At 36.9% G+C, this 19818-nt stretch overlaps 1 non-coding gene across 1 annotated transcript; it reads right to left on the bottom strand.

Annotated features, from left to right (window-relative positions):
* Window positions 1–236: 236 nt before the first annotated feature.
* Window positions 237–343, bottom strand: LOC128294910 (small nucleolar RNA R71). The gene has a single exon (XR_008285217.1). It is a non-coding gene; the product is annotated as a small nucleolar RNA R71 (small nucleolar RNA).
* Window positions 344–19818: the final 19475 nt, after the last annotated feature.

Raw genomic sequence — 19818 nt, forward strand, 5'->3', positions numbered from 1 at the left:
TCGATGGCTTGTAAGACGAAGATCCAAATACTCATTTGGCTAACTTTTTGGAATTTTATGACACTTTTAAGATAAATGGTGTTTTTGACAATACCATTCGGTTCTGGTTGTTTCCCTTCTCATTGAGGAATAAGGCTAAACATTGTTTGAACTCCCTACCACGAGGTTTGATCACTACATGGGAGCAAATGATCGAAAAGTTCTTATTGAAGTATTTCTCGCCGGTTAAGATAGCTAAGTTGAAAAATGATATCTCTTCCTTTGTGCAAATGGACTTAGAGACTCTATATGATGCATGGGAGAGGTATAAGGACTCATTAAGAAGGTGTCCTCACCATGGGTTACCTCTATGGTTACAATTTCAAACCTTCTATAACGGTTTGAATCCCTTAACTAGGCAATTGATCAGTGCAGCAGCAGGTAGGACTCTAAATAACAAAACACATGAAGTGGCTTATGAGTTTATAGAGGAAATGTAACTGAATGAAAGCAGCTAGTGCTTTTAACGTAGATGCGGTCACCATGTTGTCGAATCAGGTAGAACTTTTGAACAAAAAGATTGATGGTCTATATGGTTCTATGCAGGTACATTCGATGATGCAATGCGATACAAATAGAGGAGGGATGAACAATCCAGAATGTCTATCCTACAGCCCTGGCACAGAGAACGAACAAGTCAACTATATGCGTAATAATTCTAGACCTCAGAATAATCCCTATAGTAACACTTATAATGCAAGTTGGAGGAACTATCCCAATTTTTTTAAGGGTGGTCAAGGAAATCAGAGACCACAACCCCCTTGAGGCTTTTAACAATAACTGTACCAGCAAGACAAAAAGCTGATCCTTGAGGAGATGCTTATGAAGTTTATTTCGATGTCAGAATCCTGCTTCCAAAACACCGAAATAACACTTAAAAATCAACAAGAGTCAATTCAAGGACTCGAGAACTAGATAGGTTAGCTTGTTTAGCTGATTTTAGAGAGACCACAAGGTAGCTTGCCTAGCAACACTAAAACTAACCCAAGAGAGCAACTTCATGCAATTACGGTTCAAGATTAAGAAGGGTTAGTTGAACGAGAACCAAAACTAAGGCAAGAAAGTGTGGTAAGTCAATGTAAGGTTGAGGTGAGCCACAGTGAACAAAAATCGGTAGTTAACGAGTATAAACCTCGTGTCCAAATACAAAAGAAAGACCATACAAACGGACAATTTTGTAAATTTCTTAAACTTTTGAAAAAGTTGCATATTAATTTACCATTTATTGAATCCCTTTCGCAGATGTCCAATTCAATTAAATTTTTAACGAAGCTTTTGGAAAACAAACGGAAGTTAGATGATTCATCGCATGTGGAGCTAAATGCAGTTTGTTCAGCTATCTTGCAAAATAAACTACCTAATAAGTTGAAAGATCCAGGGAGTATTACTATTCCTCGTTTAATTGGTAGTTTAAGTGTTAATAATGCTTTGGCTGATTTAGGGGCGAGTATTAATGTCATGCCTTATAAAATGTTTAAGCAACTAGGTCTTGGGAAACCCAAACAAACTAGGATGAGTATTCAATTGGCAGATGAACCATTAGATTTCCTAGGGGTATTGTTGAAGACGTTCTTGTCAAAATTGACAAATTTATATTCCCAGTCAATTTTGTTATCTTATACATGGATGAGGATAGTGACGTACCTCTAATTCTAGATCGGCCCTTTTTAGCACCTGCTAGAACTATCATTGATGTTAGTACTGGTGAACTAATACTTCATGTAGGAGATGACATGATTACTCTCCAAGCTCGTAATTCTGCTAAGATATCTAGTGATAGAGATGATTATGTGAGTTTTGTAACACCCTTAACCTGTATCCGTCGTTGGAATAGGGTTTTGAAGCATCGCCAAAACTTTTAGGACATTTTACAAATAATTCGTGTAAGTTACTATTCATTTACTGAGATCATTCAAAACGTCCCTTAATTGGACCCTTGAGGCTCAATACGAGCATTGGAGTCGAGCCGAGACTTAATTGGAAACTTATAAAATTTTTCACGATATTTCAAAAAATTTTCCAAGTTGTAGGGCTCACACGCCCATATGGTCTAGGGACATGCTCGTGTGGTCAAGCCATGTACTACACACGCTCGTGTCCTTAACCCGTGTAACTCTTTAACTTTTAAGGCATGAAGAAATTAAAGTCACACACCCGTGTGCTAGGCTGTGTGGCAAATTTAATTTTTGAAATTTAGGTGCAGTTTACACACGGCCGTGTAACACGCCTCTATCCAAGGCCATGTCAACCACACGGCTGAGACACACACCCGTGTCTCTACCCGTGTGCCCAATTCTGTGCCCAATTCTAAACATTCTGTTTCTCAAAATGGATATACGGCCTAACCACATGCCCATGTTACCAGGCTATGTGTCATACATGATCTAGACACATGTCCTTGTGGACAAAATGAAGCCATTTCTTGCTTCATTTCTCATCCAAAATTTCACCCACAACCTGCACTTAAAACACACATCCCTTAAATTGCATAAAGTGTGAAAGATTTGTTTTACTAGCTGAAAGCGTTAAATGGCTATGAAGCATTAAATTAGAGGTCCTTAGTGAGTAAATAGACCTGGCTGGACATGGAGTCTTAATTCATGGAATGGTTAAATTATAGGTAACTTAATTGATAATAAAATATTAACCTAAAAGGATACCTATCATCTTTTTCATTTTGCTTTCTTCTCTACTAAAAATTTTAGTAAAGAGGGGTTTTGAGAGCTCAAAATATCAGGAACTTCTATCTCTTGCAAGTAAGTGATTTTGATGGTCATTTTTGTTGATTTTTGTGTTTTTGGAACCTTTATAACTTAATCCAGCTAGTGAAGGGACTATTTTGCAAAATGGTTGATAGTCTAGAGATTTACCATGAGAGGATATGTGATGTTTGCTGAGTATTTAAAGAAGAAAATGAATCTTGGTTGTTAAATAAACAACTTTTGTGAAAGGGGTTTTCATGAAAACACAAAAAAGGACAATTTTGTGAAGTTTATAAAATAGGTTGTAAATGTGTGAAATAATTGAAAATTTCAAGTTGCTATAAGAGTAATAAAGGGTTAGCTAGGCTTGTTAAAGGAGGAAATTTGATTAAAATCATTTTACGAGCTTAGGGGCAAAATGGTCATTCTGTCAAAGTATGAATTTTGGAATTTCTTGATTAATGTGATGATTAAATAAATAAATTTTGTCATTATAGATCAAGAAATACAAAATCCAGACTTAGACCAGGGGAAAACCAAGCTAGTGGACTAAATTAAACTAGTCGCCCATATTTTGCATACCGAGGTAAGTTCGTGTGTAAATAATGTACTTTATATTATGAAAATAATAACCAATGTTGAATGAGTTGTTTAATTAATGTTACAAATATGTCCAAAGGGACTTGATGTGGTAAATTCCCAGTTGAACCTTAGGAATATTAGGATACCGAGGTCATGATGTTGGGGTATATGTGAGCCAGTGTAAGACCATGTTCGGAACATGACATCCACTTTGTTATGAGAGCTAGTGTAAGACCATGTCAAGGATATGGCATCGGCCTCAATATGTGAGCTAGTGTAAGACCATTTTTGGAACATGGCATCGACCTCAATATGTGAGCTAGTGTAAGAGCATGTTCGGAACATGGCATCGGCATTCATATGAGAGCTGGTGTACGACCATGTTTGGGACATGGCATCGACCTCAATATGTGAGCCAGTGTAAGACCATGTTTGGGTTATGGCATCGGCATTGTTACGAGAGTTAGTGTAAGACCATGTCTAGGACACGTCAATGGCATCTTACCCTTTTGTATGAGGCTTTTCGGGTATCCTTTAGTATTCCAACTGGTTCAATGAGTAATTTAAAGATTTTATCAAAATAAGAAAGGCTATGATTATGTGGTAATTGGTATAGGTACCTACACCAAACTCATTTGAAATGAGCATCGGTTTATGTTATATGAATGGTGAGGATGAAAATGAGTAAGTTATGCCTATAATCATATGAATATTTTGTGTAAGTTATAATATATTGTGCGCATGATAGTGCATGATTGATGTTATTACTTATTTACATGCAAACTTACTAAGCTTTATGCTTACTCCCTTTCCTTTCCATTTTTTTATAGCATCGCCAAGCTAACTCGGGGATCAAAGGACGTCAGAGGCTCGATTACACTATCAATCAGAGTATTTGGTATAGTTAGATTTATCATTTTGAGTATGACATGTATAGGGACTTGGTATTTTTGCTAAGTGTTATATTGTTTTAGCCAAATATGTTGGCTTGTCATGTAGGTTGATTCATTTTGTATAAAGCCATGGATGATGGCTAATATTTATTTTGCTAAATGCATTTAATGAGGATTTTCATGGATGTGGTTATTGCATGGTTTGTAATGTTAAGTATATTTGATAGAAGATAACTTAGAATCGATGTGTAGATGTTTGGTTGTGGCTGTTTTGGTTATGTGTTTATACTTGGATTGAAGATCTTTGATGTGGTGTAGGTTGGAACAAGTAAAGGTGACAAAAAGGCTTGGTAGATAGCCTTGTTTTTGTCCACACGAGCAGACACACGGGCGTGTGTCTAGGCCATGTATGACACATGGTCTACCCCATTGGCGTGTAGTCAGGCTGTGTGTCCCCTGCACCTAAATTTGGCAAAACAGAATACCTAGTAGTAACCACATGGGCGAAGACATGACCGTGTGTCTCAACCGTTTGGAGGACATGGCCATAGCAAATGGGCATGTGCCCAGGCCGTGTGAAGTCTGTACCTTAAATGTGAAATTAAATTCGCCACACGGCCTAGTACATGGGCGTGTACCTTGGCCGTGTGCCCCTAAATGGTTGATTACGTCAGAAATAGAATGTCAAGGTTTTAGTACACCGGTTGAGGCACAGGCGTGTTCATGGCTAGTGGCCGTGTGAGGGACACTGGCCATGGACACGAGCGTGTGCCAGGCCATGCGAAAATCCCTGTAGGTTAAAATTGAGAAATAAATCCACATAGGCTAAGGACACGGGCTGTCCTGATATGTTTAGGCCTTGTGAGCTATATGGGCTTTCATCATGTTCATGTTAAGAGGACACATGGGTGTGTCACCCTTCCACACGGGTGTGTGCCCATGTTTGTATTGAAATTTTTCAAAATTTCTAAAGTGTTTAGTTTATTCCTGAACCGTTTCCAAAGTGTGTTTTAGGCCTCGTAGGTCCATATTAAGGATGTTAAGAGGAAGTTTGAAAGTTTTAAATTTGAGAAAAATTTTATGACCCAAAAATATTTGTGTGCATGTGTTTAAGTCTAGTAATGCCTCATATCCTATCCTGACGTAGGATACAGGCAAAGGGCGTTTCATTTAGTGGTATCAGAGTCAGGGTTTAGTCGATTCTTGGAATAACCTAGCTGAGTACGAGTCCAGCTATACATGTCATATATGTGATATGATAGTGTGACGACTCTTAAAGAATTTAAATTGTGTTTTCATATAGTAAATGGATCCTGACGGAGTAGTAGCAGATGATGCAAAGAGTAATGCTCCAGCTCCCGCTGAAGGGACCGCGACAGTCGAGAGTGGGCTCATGACACTGAGTCAGGGCGGAGGGACTAGAGAAGCCTACCTCCATATGATAGATGCTTGGTATTCAGAGTTTGTTCAAGCAAATCCAAACACTCCACCTCCTCCACCCCCTCCAATCCCTTAGTCTGCCCCTATAGCTCCCTAAGTGGTGGAGATGTTAAAAAGGGAAAAACCTCCAGTTGACAGAATTTGGAAGCAAGGGGCAAAGGAATTTAGAGCGAGTATAGATGAGACCCAAAGATGGAGAGTTCTGGCTAGAAAATACTATTAGGGTATTCAATAAATTGTCTTGCACACCTGAGGAGCACATGAAGTGTGTTGTGTCACTCCTACGAGACTTCGCCTACCAATGGTGGAACACCCTTATGTCGGTTCTACCAAGGGAAAGGATTACATGGGAATTTTTCCAAGAGGAATTCTGAAAGAAGTATATTAGTCAGAGGTTTATAGACTAGAAGAGGAAAGAATTTCTAAAATTGAAGCAAGGTCGAATGACAGTAACAGAATATAAGCGTGAGTTCATGAGTCTCAGCAAATATGCTAGGGAGTGTGTAACTACCAAAACCATCATATGCAAAAGATTTCAGGACGGATTGAACGAAGACATTTGATTATTAGTTGGTATCTTAGAGTTAAGGGAGTTTGTGGTGCTTGTTGAGAGAGCTTGCAAGGCAGAAGAGTTGGCCAAGGAGAAGAGAAAAGCTAATAACGAGTCTCGTAACTCAAAGAAAAGATAAATGGGAAGATCATTTCAAACCTCATCCAAGAGATCGAGAGAGTTTCCTACTCGATCAAATACGTCAATAGGATTTTCGAGCATAAATAAGAATAAGCAATATATAGTGTCTAAAGCTCAAACCACTTCAATCGCGAGTGTTGGCAGTGCTTGATCGAATAGACCAGAATGTTCACAGTGTAGTAGACGTCATTTCGATGAGTGCCGAGAAAATAAAAGAGGATACCATGTAAGACCATATCAAGACATGGTAATAGTAAGTTTCAAAAGGATACCACGTAAAACCATGACAAGTCATGGCAATGGTAAGGTGCCCGTGTATCCTTTGTATTCCAAGTGGTTCAACGGGAAAATTTAAAGAGAATGTCAAGGTAAGGTAAGGTAAGACGAGTTATGCTAAAAAGGTAAGACAAGTTCATGCTAAAAGAGCAAAGGTAAGTACATAATGTTCATGTATGCTTGATAAGGAAAAAGGTAAGTAAAATGTATTAATAAATTTGATTAAGTAAGTAAGTATTTAAGTAAGTGAGTAACTGAAGAAGTTTAAAATATGTTTATGACAATTAATGAAGTTGCATTAAGTAGTATCATGCCAAGTAGTAAGATAATTCTTATGAATGTTGTTATTTATTTGCATGCAAACTTACTAAGCTTAATGCTTACCCCCTTTATTTTCCTTCTTTTTATAGTTTTGTCAAGCCAACTCAAGGATCGTAAAGTACGTCGGAGGTCCAGGCACACTATCACAAGGATTATTTTGGTATAGCTAGACGTTTCATTTTGAGTATGGCATGTATAGCATCGTAGCCATTTTGTGTGTATGATCTTATGATATGGTTGATGAATGGTATGCAAATGCTTGATAATGATTAGTTGTTGGAATGGGTAATCAAGGACATGTTTGGTGTTATGTATGCCTAAATGCTAGTTATTCCATGGAAATCATGAAAAAGGTGAAATTAGCTTTAAAACAGTATCGGACAGCAATAATGACGTAAATTTGGAAAATCACTAAAAATAGTAGAAATGGATTTAGATAGTGAATGAGATATATAATTAAATATTATTGAGTCTATTTTCATATGAAAGAAACAGAGTAACTAAAGAAGTTATATTTTACGAGATATTAAAATTTTAGTGAGACAGGGTCAGAGTGATTTCTGAGTATAATTTTAAAGAAAATGAAAAGAATGGTTCTTTGGATTCATTACGGGGAGATAATTAATTCGTAGTAAATAGAGGTCAGAGCAGCCGAACACTAAAAAAGGGGAAACTTTAACTAATAAACTGTACTAATTGGCTAGACCAAAAATTCTGAAAAAAAATTAGTAAGAAGATATATGAGTCTAGTTTCAGAGAAAATATACAGATTTGGATTTCGAGTTTTGTAACTTGAGTTATGATTTATTTAGTTACTATGACGTAGATGGACAGTTTATTTATGAAAGATGAAATAAATTGTTTTGATTTGTTTAGTGATTGAAAATTTTTTATTGATTCCGGTTTGTTCTCGAACTATTTCAATTTCCTGTTTTAGGGTCTCGAGGACCCTTTTTAAGGACATATTGAATGAATGAAACTAAATTAATTTTAAAAGAAAATTTTTATGCCCCGAATTAGTAAGCTAAGTCAGGTAACACCTCGTGCTCAACTCCGGCGACGGTCTCAAGTAGGGGGTGTTACATTTTTTGGTATCAGAGCAAAGGTTTAGTCGGTTCTCAGAATATTTAGTATGAGTAAGAGTCTAGCTATACATGCCATACTTATGTGTTGATAGTGTGACGACTCGTGACGATTTTAAAATGTTTTCTTTTATAGTTATGGATCCCGAACAAGCCGGTACAGATGATGTAGAGAGTAACACGTCCGCTCCCACAGAAGGGACGATGCCACCAAATAGTATGGAAAGGCCCGTTACAGTTAGTCAGGGAGGAGGGGCTTGAGAAGCCTTCTTCCAAGCTATAAATGAATAGTTTGCCGAGTTCGTTCATACGAATCCAGCTACTAGGCCTCTACCCCCTCATGATCATCAGACCACCCACGTAGCTCCCTCAGTCACAGGTACGGTTATAAGAGAAAAACCACCAGTTAATAAAATCAGAAAACAAGAAGCCGAAGAGTTTCGAGCTACAAAAGATGATGATGTAGAAAAGGCAGAATTTTGGCTCGAGAATACTATCAGAGTCTTTAATGAGTTATCTTGCACACCTGAGGAATGTATGAAATGTGTTGTATCACTTCTTAGAGATTTGCCCTACCATTGGTGGAAGACACTTGTATCAGTTGTACCGAAAGAGAGAGTCACTTGGGATTTCTTTCAGCAGGAATTCCATAAAAAGTACATCAGTCAGAGGTTTGTTGACTAGAAAAGAAAAGAGTTTCTAGAGTTGAAACAGGGCAATATGACAGTGACTGAACATGAGTGCGAGTTTGTTAGACTCAGCAATTATGTTCGAGAGTGTGTGTCTACAGAGGCTATTATGTGCAAAAGATTTGAGGATGGGCTTAATGATGATATCCGATTGTCTGTTGGTGTCCTAGAAATAAAAGAGTTTGTTATCCTAGTTGAGAGAGCCTGTAAGGCAGAGGAGCTATTAAAAAGAAAGGGCAAAGTTGAAATTGAGACGCAAGACACGAAGAAAAGACTAATGAGCAACTCATATCAGTCTACATCCAAGAGGCCTAGAGAGTTCTCCACTAGATCTAATTTTTCAGCTGGATATTCTAGCTGAAACAGAGGCAGAAGATTTATGAGTCCGAAAGCTCAGACCACTTCGATTGCAAGTGTTGGCAGTGTTCAGCCTGATAGACCAGAGTGTCCCCGATGTGATTATGGGTACATTTTCTATCCATGATACTAGAGTTATTGCTTTGATTGATCCAGGTTCAACCCATTCATATGTTTGCATGAAATTGATGCCTAGTATGAGTATGCCTATAGAATCTACAAAATTTGTGATTAAAGTATCGAATCCATTAGGCAAGCATGTATTAGTAGATAAAGTATGTAGAAATTGCCCTTTGATGATTAGAGGCTGCTGTTTTCCGACCGATCTCATGCTATTGCCATTTGATGAGTTTGATGTGGTTCTTGGTATGGATTGGTTGACTACACATGATGTGATAGTGAATTGTGGAAAGAAATTCATTAAGTTGAAATGTGAAAATGGTGAAATTCTTCAGGTTAATTCAGAAGAGTCAGATAGTTCGTTTGCCATGATTTCAGTTATGTCTTGTAACACCCGAACCCGAGACCGTCGCCGGTGTCGGACGCGAAGGTTTAACGAGCCAAATCCACATATTGCACCGACCAATTTGACATTTCCAGACAAGTTGGAAATCTGCGTCACTGTCGCCTTAAAAAACATATCTCGAGTTACACAACTTGGAAACTGATTCCGTAAATTTTCCCTGAATGTAGACTCATGTATCCATCGCTGCATTTATTTCTAGAATTTTTAGTCAGGCCAATTGGTACAGTTTATTAGTTAAAGTCACCCATGTTACAGGGGTCGACTGCTCTGACCTTCGCGTGTTACAACTTGAATATCTCTCTGTACAGGGCTTTAATACTGGTGTCGTTTATTTCTAATGAAACTAGACTCAAAATTGAACCCTCACATATAAGGCATGACTTCTAATTCTTTCTGGATAATCTATGGTAAATTTTCAAAATCGCGACAGGGGACACAGAAACTGTTCTGGCCCTGTCTCACTAGAACTTTAATTTCTCTCAGTATACTGTTCATATGATCGTTTCGTTACTTTCATATGAAAATAGACTCGTCAAGGTTCGATAACATAATTTATTCACTATTTAAAACCATTCCTACAAATTTTGGTGATTTTTCACATCCACGTCACTGCAGCTGGCAGCATCTGTTTTTAAGGTAGGCTTTACCTATTTCATGATTTCCCTGATTCAATTGGCCCTTTTTGCATACATAGCACAAAGTGTGATCATGATTAACCATTCCAATGGCTAATCGTTCCAAAACAATTCCATACCCCATCACGATCAACATACAACGATTATAGCATTATACTAAAAACGTATATAAGCCATTTTCGCATGGCTAACCAAGTTTACACAAAACCGAAATGTACATGACCTTCAACAAAAAGGGTAGTCCTATACATGCCATTTCAAAGTTCAACCAAAATTATACCAAAATGGAGGCTTTGATAGTGTGGATGACTTCGACTTCAAGGATCCCGAATCCGATAGCTAACGAGCAAAATCTATAAGACAGAGAAACAGAGGAAACGGAGTAAGCAATTTATGCTTAGTAAGTTTGAGCAAGAAATTCCAGCACAACAAAAGCTTAGCATTCATAAAGCTAACAGATAATTTCATATGTACAAACTCTCAATATCATACTCATTTCACATTTCAACCCCTATGATCATACATAAGGGATCACCTTAGTCACATACCGGAAACTCATTACTCGATCGAGCGAATATTATTCAAGGAATCAACCGATTCAAGCTCATATGAACATACCTCATTGCTGGAATTTTCTCAAGCGCATTAACTGAAATTTTACAGCAAGATTGCTTATTCTAGAATCACGTACCTTGAATTTAACCGGATATAACGACTCGCTCAAATGCCTTCGGGACGAAGCCCGGTTATATCAACTTGCACGAATGCCTTCGGGACTTAACCCGGGTTTAGTAACTTGCACAAAGCCTTCGGGATTAGCCCGGATTTATTAACTCGCACGAATGCCTTGGATCCTAGTCCGATATAGTCACTTAGCACAAAGCCTTCGGGACTTAGCCCGGACATCATTCGAATAGCCGAGCACAATTGTCAATAAATTATGACACATTCGTATTTCATTTTCAATAGCAAAGCTCAAACACAAGGCACTTTTTACACTTGCAATTTCGGCTCAATAGCCACACACAAAGAGCATGATTTTAATTTGCTTTAAACATGATCTAATCAATTCAGAATTTAAGCTCTATTACTCAAGAACTTACCTCGGACGTGGTCGAACGGTTTCGACGGCTATTCGACGACTTTTTCCTTCCCCTTATCGGATTGAGCTCCCCTTTGCTCTTGAGCTTAATTTAACAAATAAATTGGTTTTATCATTTGAGCATCGAAAGAGGAATTCAAGATGCCTAGCCAATATATATATATATACTCATTAGGCATCAAAGTCGCATATGTACAAAATCATGAATCGAACTCAACACATTAGTTAATATTCCTCTTAGCCGAATTTTCTAAGCCAAGAATAGGCATCAATATGCTTGCCTCTAACTGAATGCATGCACACCAATTTCCCCTCATGTGGCCGAATATGCATGTCCATGTTGAGGCCAATTATGCACTTAATACCACACAAAAATAGCATGTATTTTACTAACTAACGCATTACATATTGTAGCTCAATACACATCTCTCATGTACTTCATAATCGAAACATCATCACAAGCAAATATATACCTTGAAATAGTATATATGTCATGCCAATACATCATGTGCAAACATGTATACACATATAGGTGCAAGGTCAATCTCAAGGGTTCATACCCATCCAAACACAAATTTTACCAATCAAGTAACAAGCATAAATCATGCTCATGAATGCACCATGGCGAATACATCACAACCATACCCTTTCAACTTCGGTCATGGTTAAGCAAAGAATTCAATGTCCTACTCAAGAATACTAAAAAGAAATTTCAAGAGTAGTCAATCCATCATTACATGCATCATCAACAAGCTTCACATTTAGCATGCAATGGCTTTAACACAATATCAACCTTGGCCAAATACCATTTTTCATGGCATAGCAAGGATTTGAACCATGGCTAACATGCACATCAAGTTAGCAACCAAAACAAGCATGAATCTCATGACACAACCTCAACATACCTTAATCTTGATGCAAGTATAGCCAAATCTCCTTCTAGATCTCTTCTAAACCAAAAATGGAGCAAAAATCCCTCCTTCTTCCTTAGTTTTGGCTCAAAGAAAGGATGAACAAATTTTTTTCTTTCTTCCTCTATGACTCACGGCAATGGGGGAGATACCACACTCACACACATTTTTTTCTTTTCTTTCTTTATTACCCATGCTTATTTGTTTATTATTTCTCCCTAATGCCCAACAAAACATGTTTCATGACATGTTTAGCCCATATTTCTTTGTCAAGGCCGGCCATCACTTGTAAAAAGAGGGATATTTGACATGCAAGGCCATTGTTTTGCATGCATGCTTTAATTAGTCATCACACATTTCCCTATCCTACTTTCAAAGTTTACTACTAGGTCCTTTCTAGTGAAATTCACATTTATAACTCTAAATTAAAGCATCAAGAATGTCACACATGAGTTAACACATATTATAGGCATCAAAATAAATATCAAATTATTTTTATGCCTCGGTTTTGTGGTCCCGAAACCACATTCCGACTAGGGTCGTTTTAAGGCTGTCACATGTCTCCTCAGAAATGTTTGAGAAAAGGGTATGAAGCTTATCTTACTTTTGTGTTGAACACTAAAGATCTAGAATTGAAAATTGAATCAGTGCCTGTGGTATGTGAGTTTCTCTATGTGTTTCTGAAAGAACTACCAGGTTTGCCTCCTGTTAGAGAAGTTAAATTTGGTATTGAGTTGATTCTAGGTACCACACCCATTTCTATTGCTCCTTATAGAATGGCCCCGTTGGAATTGAAAGAATTGAAAGCTCAGTTGAAAGAATTAACAGATAAAGGCTTTGCAACACCCAGTAGTTCACCATGGGGTGCACCAGTGCTATTTGTGAAAAAGAAAGATGGATCAATGAGATTGTGCATAGATTATCGGCAGCTTAACAAGGTAACAGTAAGGAACAAGTACCTATAATTGATGATCTGTTTGATCAATTGAAGGGAGCCACTATGTTCTCCAAGATAGATTTGAGATCCGGATACTACCAGTTGTGAGTTAAAGAGTCAGACGTCTTAAAGACTGCTTTCCGGACTAAGTATGGTCATTATGAGTTCATTGTGATGCCATTTGGCTTAACTAATGCTCCTGCCATTTTCATGGACTTAATGAACCAAATTTTTAGACCGTACTTGGATAAGTTTGTAGTTGTGTTCATTGATGATATCTTGATTTATTCTCATGATAAGCTGAGCATGCAGAGCATTTGAGAATAGTTTTGCAGATTCTGAGAGATAATCAGTTGTATGCCAAGTTCAGCAAGAGTGAGTTCTGGTTACGAGAAGTTGGTTTTCTTGGACATATTGTCTCAGGTGAAGGTATCAAGGTTGATCCGAGCAAGATTTTAGCCATTGTTGATTGGAAGCCTCCTAGAAATGTATCAGAAGTAAGAAGTTTTCTTGGTCTTGCCATATATTATAGACGATTTGTAGAGGAATTTTCCATGATAGCTACCCCACTGACAAGATTGCTGCGAAAGGATGTCATGTTTGAATGGACTGAGAAGTGTCAACAGAGTTTTGACAAGTTAAAGGCATTGTTACTAAAGCTCCTGTTTTAGTACAACTAGAACCAGGTAAGGAGTTTGTGATTGATAGTGATTCATCCAGGAATGGACTTGGTTGTGTACTTATGCAGGAAGGGAAGGTAATTTCTTATACCTCTAGACAGCTAAAGCCACATGAGAAGAACTATCCGACACATGATTTAGAGCTAGCTGCCATTGTTTTGGGGCTGAAGATCTGGAGACATCATTTGTATAGTGAGAAGTGCCACATATTCACTGATCACAAAAGTTTGAAATATTTTATGACTCAAAAAGATTTGAATTTGAGGCAAAGAAGATGGCTAGAGTTGATTAAAGATTATGAGCTAGTGATTGATTATCACCCAGGTAAGGCAAACATTGTTGCTGATGCTTTGAATAGGAAATCTTTGTTTGCATTAAGAGCTTTGAACACTAGTCTAGCCTTATCAGATGATTTTTTTATCTTAGCTGAGTTGAGAGCTAAACCGATGTTTCTTGAAGAAATTTGTGAAGCTTAAAAAAATGACAGTGAGTTGTTAGCCAAAAGAGTTCTGTGTGAGTTAGATATAGAGTCAGATTTTCAGATAAGTTCTAATGGTTGTTTGATGTTCAGAGATAAGGTATGTGTACCGAAGAATGATGAGCTTATTCGAAAGATCTTATAGGAAGCACATAGTAGTTCTTTGTCTATTCATCCAGGTAGTACAAAGATGTATAATGATTTGAAGAAAATGTACTGGTGAGTAGGAATGAAAAGGGACATTTCAGAGTTTGTTTCTAGATGCTTGATCTGTTAGTAGGTAAAGGCTGAACATCAGGTACCTTCAGGTTTATTGCAGCCTGTGCTAGTCCCTAAGTGGAAATGGGACCAAGTTACTATAGGTTTTGTGACAGGATTGCCGTTAACACTGAGAAAGAAAGATACAGTATGGGTTGTGATTGATAAGTTAACAAAGTCAGCTCATTTTATCCCAGTTCGTATGGATTATTCACTTGACAAGTTGGCCGAGTTGTATATTTCAGAGATAGTCAGACTACACAGGATACCATTATCAATCATTTCAGACAGAGATCTGAGATTTACTTCACGGTTTTGGAAGAAATTACAGGAAGCTTTGGGCACAAAGTTGAGCTTTAGTATAGCTTTCCATCCTCAGATCGACGGTCAGTCAGATAGAGTTATTCAGGTACTTGAAGATATGCTTAGATGCTGTGTACTGGAATTTCAAGGCAGTTGGGAAAAGTACTTACCATTAGTAGAGTTTGCCTACAATAATAGTTATCAGTCGAGTTTGAAGATTGCACCTTATGAAGCTTTGTATGGACGTAAATGTTGCACACCTTTGTATTGGATAGAGCTTAAGGAAAATATGATTTATGGGGTTGATATAGTTAAGGAAACAAAAGAGAAAGTAAAAGTCATCAGAGATTGCTTGAAAGCAGCTTCAGACAGACAAAAGTTGTATGTAGATTTGAAGAGAAAAGAGATTGAGTATCAAGGTGGTGACAAAGTGTTTTTGAAAGTATCCCCGTGGAAGAAAGTTATCATATTTGGCAAGAAAGGCAAACTAAGTCCACATTTTATTGGACCGTTTGAAGTGATTGAGAGAGTCAGACCATTAGCATATCGGTTAGCTTTACCGATTGAGCTAGAGAAGATTCATGATGTATTTCATGTGTCTATGCTACGTCGTTATCGTTCAGATCCGTCACATGTGATTTCTCAGACAGAGGTTGAGATTCAACCAGACATGACTTACGGTGAAGAATCGATAAAGATTCTAGCTCGAGAAGAAAAGCAATTAAGGAGCAAAAGTATTGCACTTGTGAAAGTACTATGGAATAGACATGGGGTAGATGAGGATACATGGGAGACCGAAGAGGCTATGCGAAAACAGTACCCAAATCTCTTCACAAGTAAGATTTTCGGGGACGAAAATCCCTGAGGGGGAGAAATGTAACATCCCGAAATAAGGCCTAAACGGAATAGTAGTTGCGAAACCACAAATCCAAGGTATAAAAATTTATTTTATTATCATTTTAAGGTCTATGGTATGATTGCATGCTTGTGTGAAAATTTCGTTTAGAAATTTTATCGATAGAGGGTCCAATTTGATATTTAGGACTAAATCGCAAAAGTTGTAAAATGTGTGTTCTAGTTCACAAAGCTACTAAGTACTTGTGAGTAATGGGTTTTTAAATTGAGGTCCTTGGATTGTAATTAGACCATTATACTAGTTTGGACAAAAATACCTAAAGGAAGATAAAACACCATAGTTTTTAATTAAGGGCATTTTGGTCATTTCGTTATTAAAATGGATTAAAAACAAAATTAAAATCCAATTTTGGTCCATATTCAACCCCTTGGCCAAATTTCACATGAGGAAGACATAGCTAGGGTTTTTCAAGCTTCCAAGCTCGATTGTAAGTCTATTTTAGCCCCGTTTTTAATGTTCTTTACGTTTTTGGAGTCCCGGTAACTTGATTAAGCTTATTCTAGCAATAATTTAACCTAGGGTTTATATTTGGAAAAATACCCATAGATGAAATGTTTTTATTTTCATGTTTTTTGGTAGCATATGAAGCTTGAAATTGTGTTAAACAACTTTTGCTAACCAATTTTACGTGAAATCGAGTAAAACGACATAATCGGTAAAAATACCTAATGTTCATAAGTACATGTTAGAGTGAGAATTTATGTTGTCATAGAAGGGAAAAATGATCAGAATGGCATAAAACATAAGAAAATAGGACGAAGTTTAATTTCCGAGCATTGGGGAAAAAGTGTAAATATGTAAAAGTTTAGGGGCAAAAAAGTAATTTTTCCAAAGTTTGAGTCAATGACTGTTTTAATAAATGTGAGTATTAAATAAGCTAAATTTTTTTTATTATAGATCAAGAAGAACGAAATCCGGAGTTAGACCGGGGAAAGAAAAAGATAGTGGACTAAATCGATATAGTTGATCGTATTTTGTTTCGCGGTAAGTTTGCCGTAAATAAATGCAATATTCTATTGTTTTATGTTAATGTTGTTAATTTCCAGCATGTGTATATTTATTTTATGAAATTATTCAAAGCAGACTCAAACATGAATTGACGGAGAAGTAATTTCAGAAAGTCCCAGTTGAACCTTAGGAATGTATAGGATACAAATGTCATGACATTAGGGTTTAAGGATACCATGTAAGACCATGCCAAGGCATGGCAATTGGTAAGGTTTCTAATGAAAGGAAATCATGTAAGACAATGTCAAGACATGGCATTGATAAGTTACTATAAGGCAAAGGTCCCATGTAAGACCATGCCAAGGCATGGCATTGGTGAGTTCATAAGGCAAGGATACCATGTAAGACCATGTCAAGACATGGCAATGGTAAGTTTCAAAAGGATACCACGTAAGACCATGACAAGTCATGGCAATGGTAAGGTACCCGTGTATCTTTAGTATTCCAAGTGGTTCAACGGGAAAATTTAAAGAGAATGTCAAGGTAGGGTAAGGTAAGACGAGTTATGCTAAAAAGGTAAGACAAGTTCATGCTAGAAGAGCAAAGGTAAGTACATAATGTTCATGTATGCTTGATAAGAAAAAAGGTAAGTAAAATGTATTAATAAATTTGATTAAGTAAGTAAGTATTTAAGTAAGTGAGTAACTAAAGAAGTTTAAAATATGTCTATGACAATTAATGAAGTTGCATTAAGTAGTATCATGCCAAGTAGTAAGATAATTCTTATGAATGTTGTTATTTATTTGCATGCAAACTTACTAAGCTTAATGCTTACCCCCTTTATTTTCATTCTTTTTATAGTTTTTTCAAGCCAACTCGGGGATCGTAAAGTATGTCGGAGGTCCAGGCACACTATCACAAGGATTACTTTTGTATAGCTAGACGTTTCATTCTGTGTATGGCATGTATAACATCATAGCAATTTTGTGTGTATGATCTTATGATATGGCTGATGAATTGTATGTAAATGCTTAATAATGATTTACTATTGGAATGGCTAATCAAGGACATGTTTGGTGTTATGTATGCCTAAATGCTACTTATTCCATGGAAATCATGAAAAAGGTGAAATTAGCTTTAAAATAGTCTCAGACAGCAATAATGACGTGAATTTGGAAAATCAATAAAAATATTAGAAATGGACTTAGATAGTGAATGAGATGTAGAATTAAATCTTATTGAGTCTATTTTTATATGAAAGAAATAGAGTAAATAAAGGAGTTGTATTTTATGAGATATTTAAATTTTGGTGAGACAGGGTCAGAGTGATTTCTGAATCCCCTGTTCCGAATTTAGAAATTCACTAAAAATTGTACAAAACTAATTAGGAGTTATAATTTATATGTATAGATTCCTTATTTAGTCAACTTTTAAATAAAATAAACGGAATGGTTCTTTGGATTCATTAAGGGGAGAAAACAAATTCGTAGTGAACATATGTCAGAGCAGCCGAACACTGAAATAGGAGAAACTTTAACTAATAAACTGTACTAATTGGCTGGACCAAAAATTCTGAAAAAAATTGAATGAGAAGATATATTAGTCTAGTTTCAGAACAAAATTAAAGATTTGGATTTCAAGTTTTGTAACTCGAGTTATGATTTATTTAGTTACTATGACACAGATGGACAATTTATTTATGAAAGATGAAATAAATTGTTTTGATTTGTTTTAAGTGATCGAAAAATTTTTATTGATTCCGGTTTGTTCTCGAACTATTTCAATTTCGTGTTTTAGGATCTCGAGGACCCTTTTTAAGAACATATTGAATGGATGAAACTAAATTAATTTTAAAAGCAAATTTTTATGCCTCGAATTAGTAAGCTAAGTCAGGTAACGCCTCGTGCTCGACTCCGGCGACGGTCTCGGGTAAGGGGTGTTACATTAGCAGAAAAGGTGCGCCTAGAGATTCCACCATGAGGTCTGAAAGCCGACCACCTGTAAGGTCTTATGCCATACGTTCTCGAGAAGAGGTATCGTCACTGGATGTGATTACGGGTTCTTTTTCTCTTCACGATACTTCTATTGTTGCTTTGATTGATCCAGGGTCTACTCATTCATATGCTTGTGTGAAATTGATGTTTAGCATGAATATGCCTATTGAGTCTACAGAATTTGTGATAGAAGTGTCAAACCCGCTAGGCAAGCATGTGATAGTTGAGAATGTGTGTAGAAATTGTCCTTTGATGATTAGAGGTCATTGTTTTCCGGCTAACCTTATGCTACTACCGTTTGATGAAGTTGACCTAATTCTTGGCATGGATTGGTTGACTGTTCATAACATGTTAGTAAACTGTGGTAGTAAGTTTATTGAAATAAAATGTGAAAATGGGGATATTATTCGAGTTGAATCAGGTGAACCAGATAGCTTACCTATACTGATTTATTCTATGACTGCTGAGAAATACATGAGAAAAGGTTATGAGTCCTATCTTGCATTTTTATTGAATACCCAAGAATCAAAAGTAACGATTGAGTCATTGCCAGTGGTATGTGAGTATCCGGATGTGTTTCAGAAAAAGTTACCCAGATTGCCTCCAACTAGGGAGGTCGAATTTGGTATTGAGTTAGTCCCTAGTACTGCGCCTATATCGATTGCCCTGTATAGGATGGCTCCGATGGAATTAAAGGATTTGAAGGTTTAATTACAAGAATTAATGGATAAAGGTTTCGCGAGACCTAGTTTTTCCTTGTGGGGTGCTCCGGTGCTTTTTGTGAAAAAGAAGGACGGTTCAATGAAACTATGTATAGATTACCGGTAGCTTAACAAGGTAAAAGTAAAGAACATGTATCCCTTGCCAAGGATTGATGATTTGTTTGATCAATTGAAGGGAGCCATAGTGTTTTCTAAGATAGACCTGAGGTCTAGTTATTACAAGTTGAGAGTTAGGGAGCAAGATGTATCGAATATTGCATTTCGGACGAGATACAACCATTATGAGTTTCTTGTCATGCCCTTTGGCTTAACGAATGCTCATGTAGTGTTTATGGA

Source organism: Gossypium arboreum, chromosome 6, assembly GCF_025698485.1.
Source record: "Gossypium arboreum isolate Shixiya-1 chromosome 6, ASM2569848v2, whole genome shotgun sequence".
Taxonomy (NCBI): Eukaryota; Viridiplantae; Streptophyta; class Magnoliopsida; order Malvales; family Malvaceae; genus Gossypium; species Gossypium arboreum.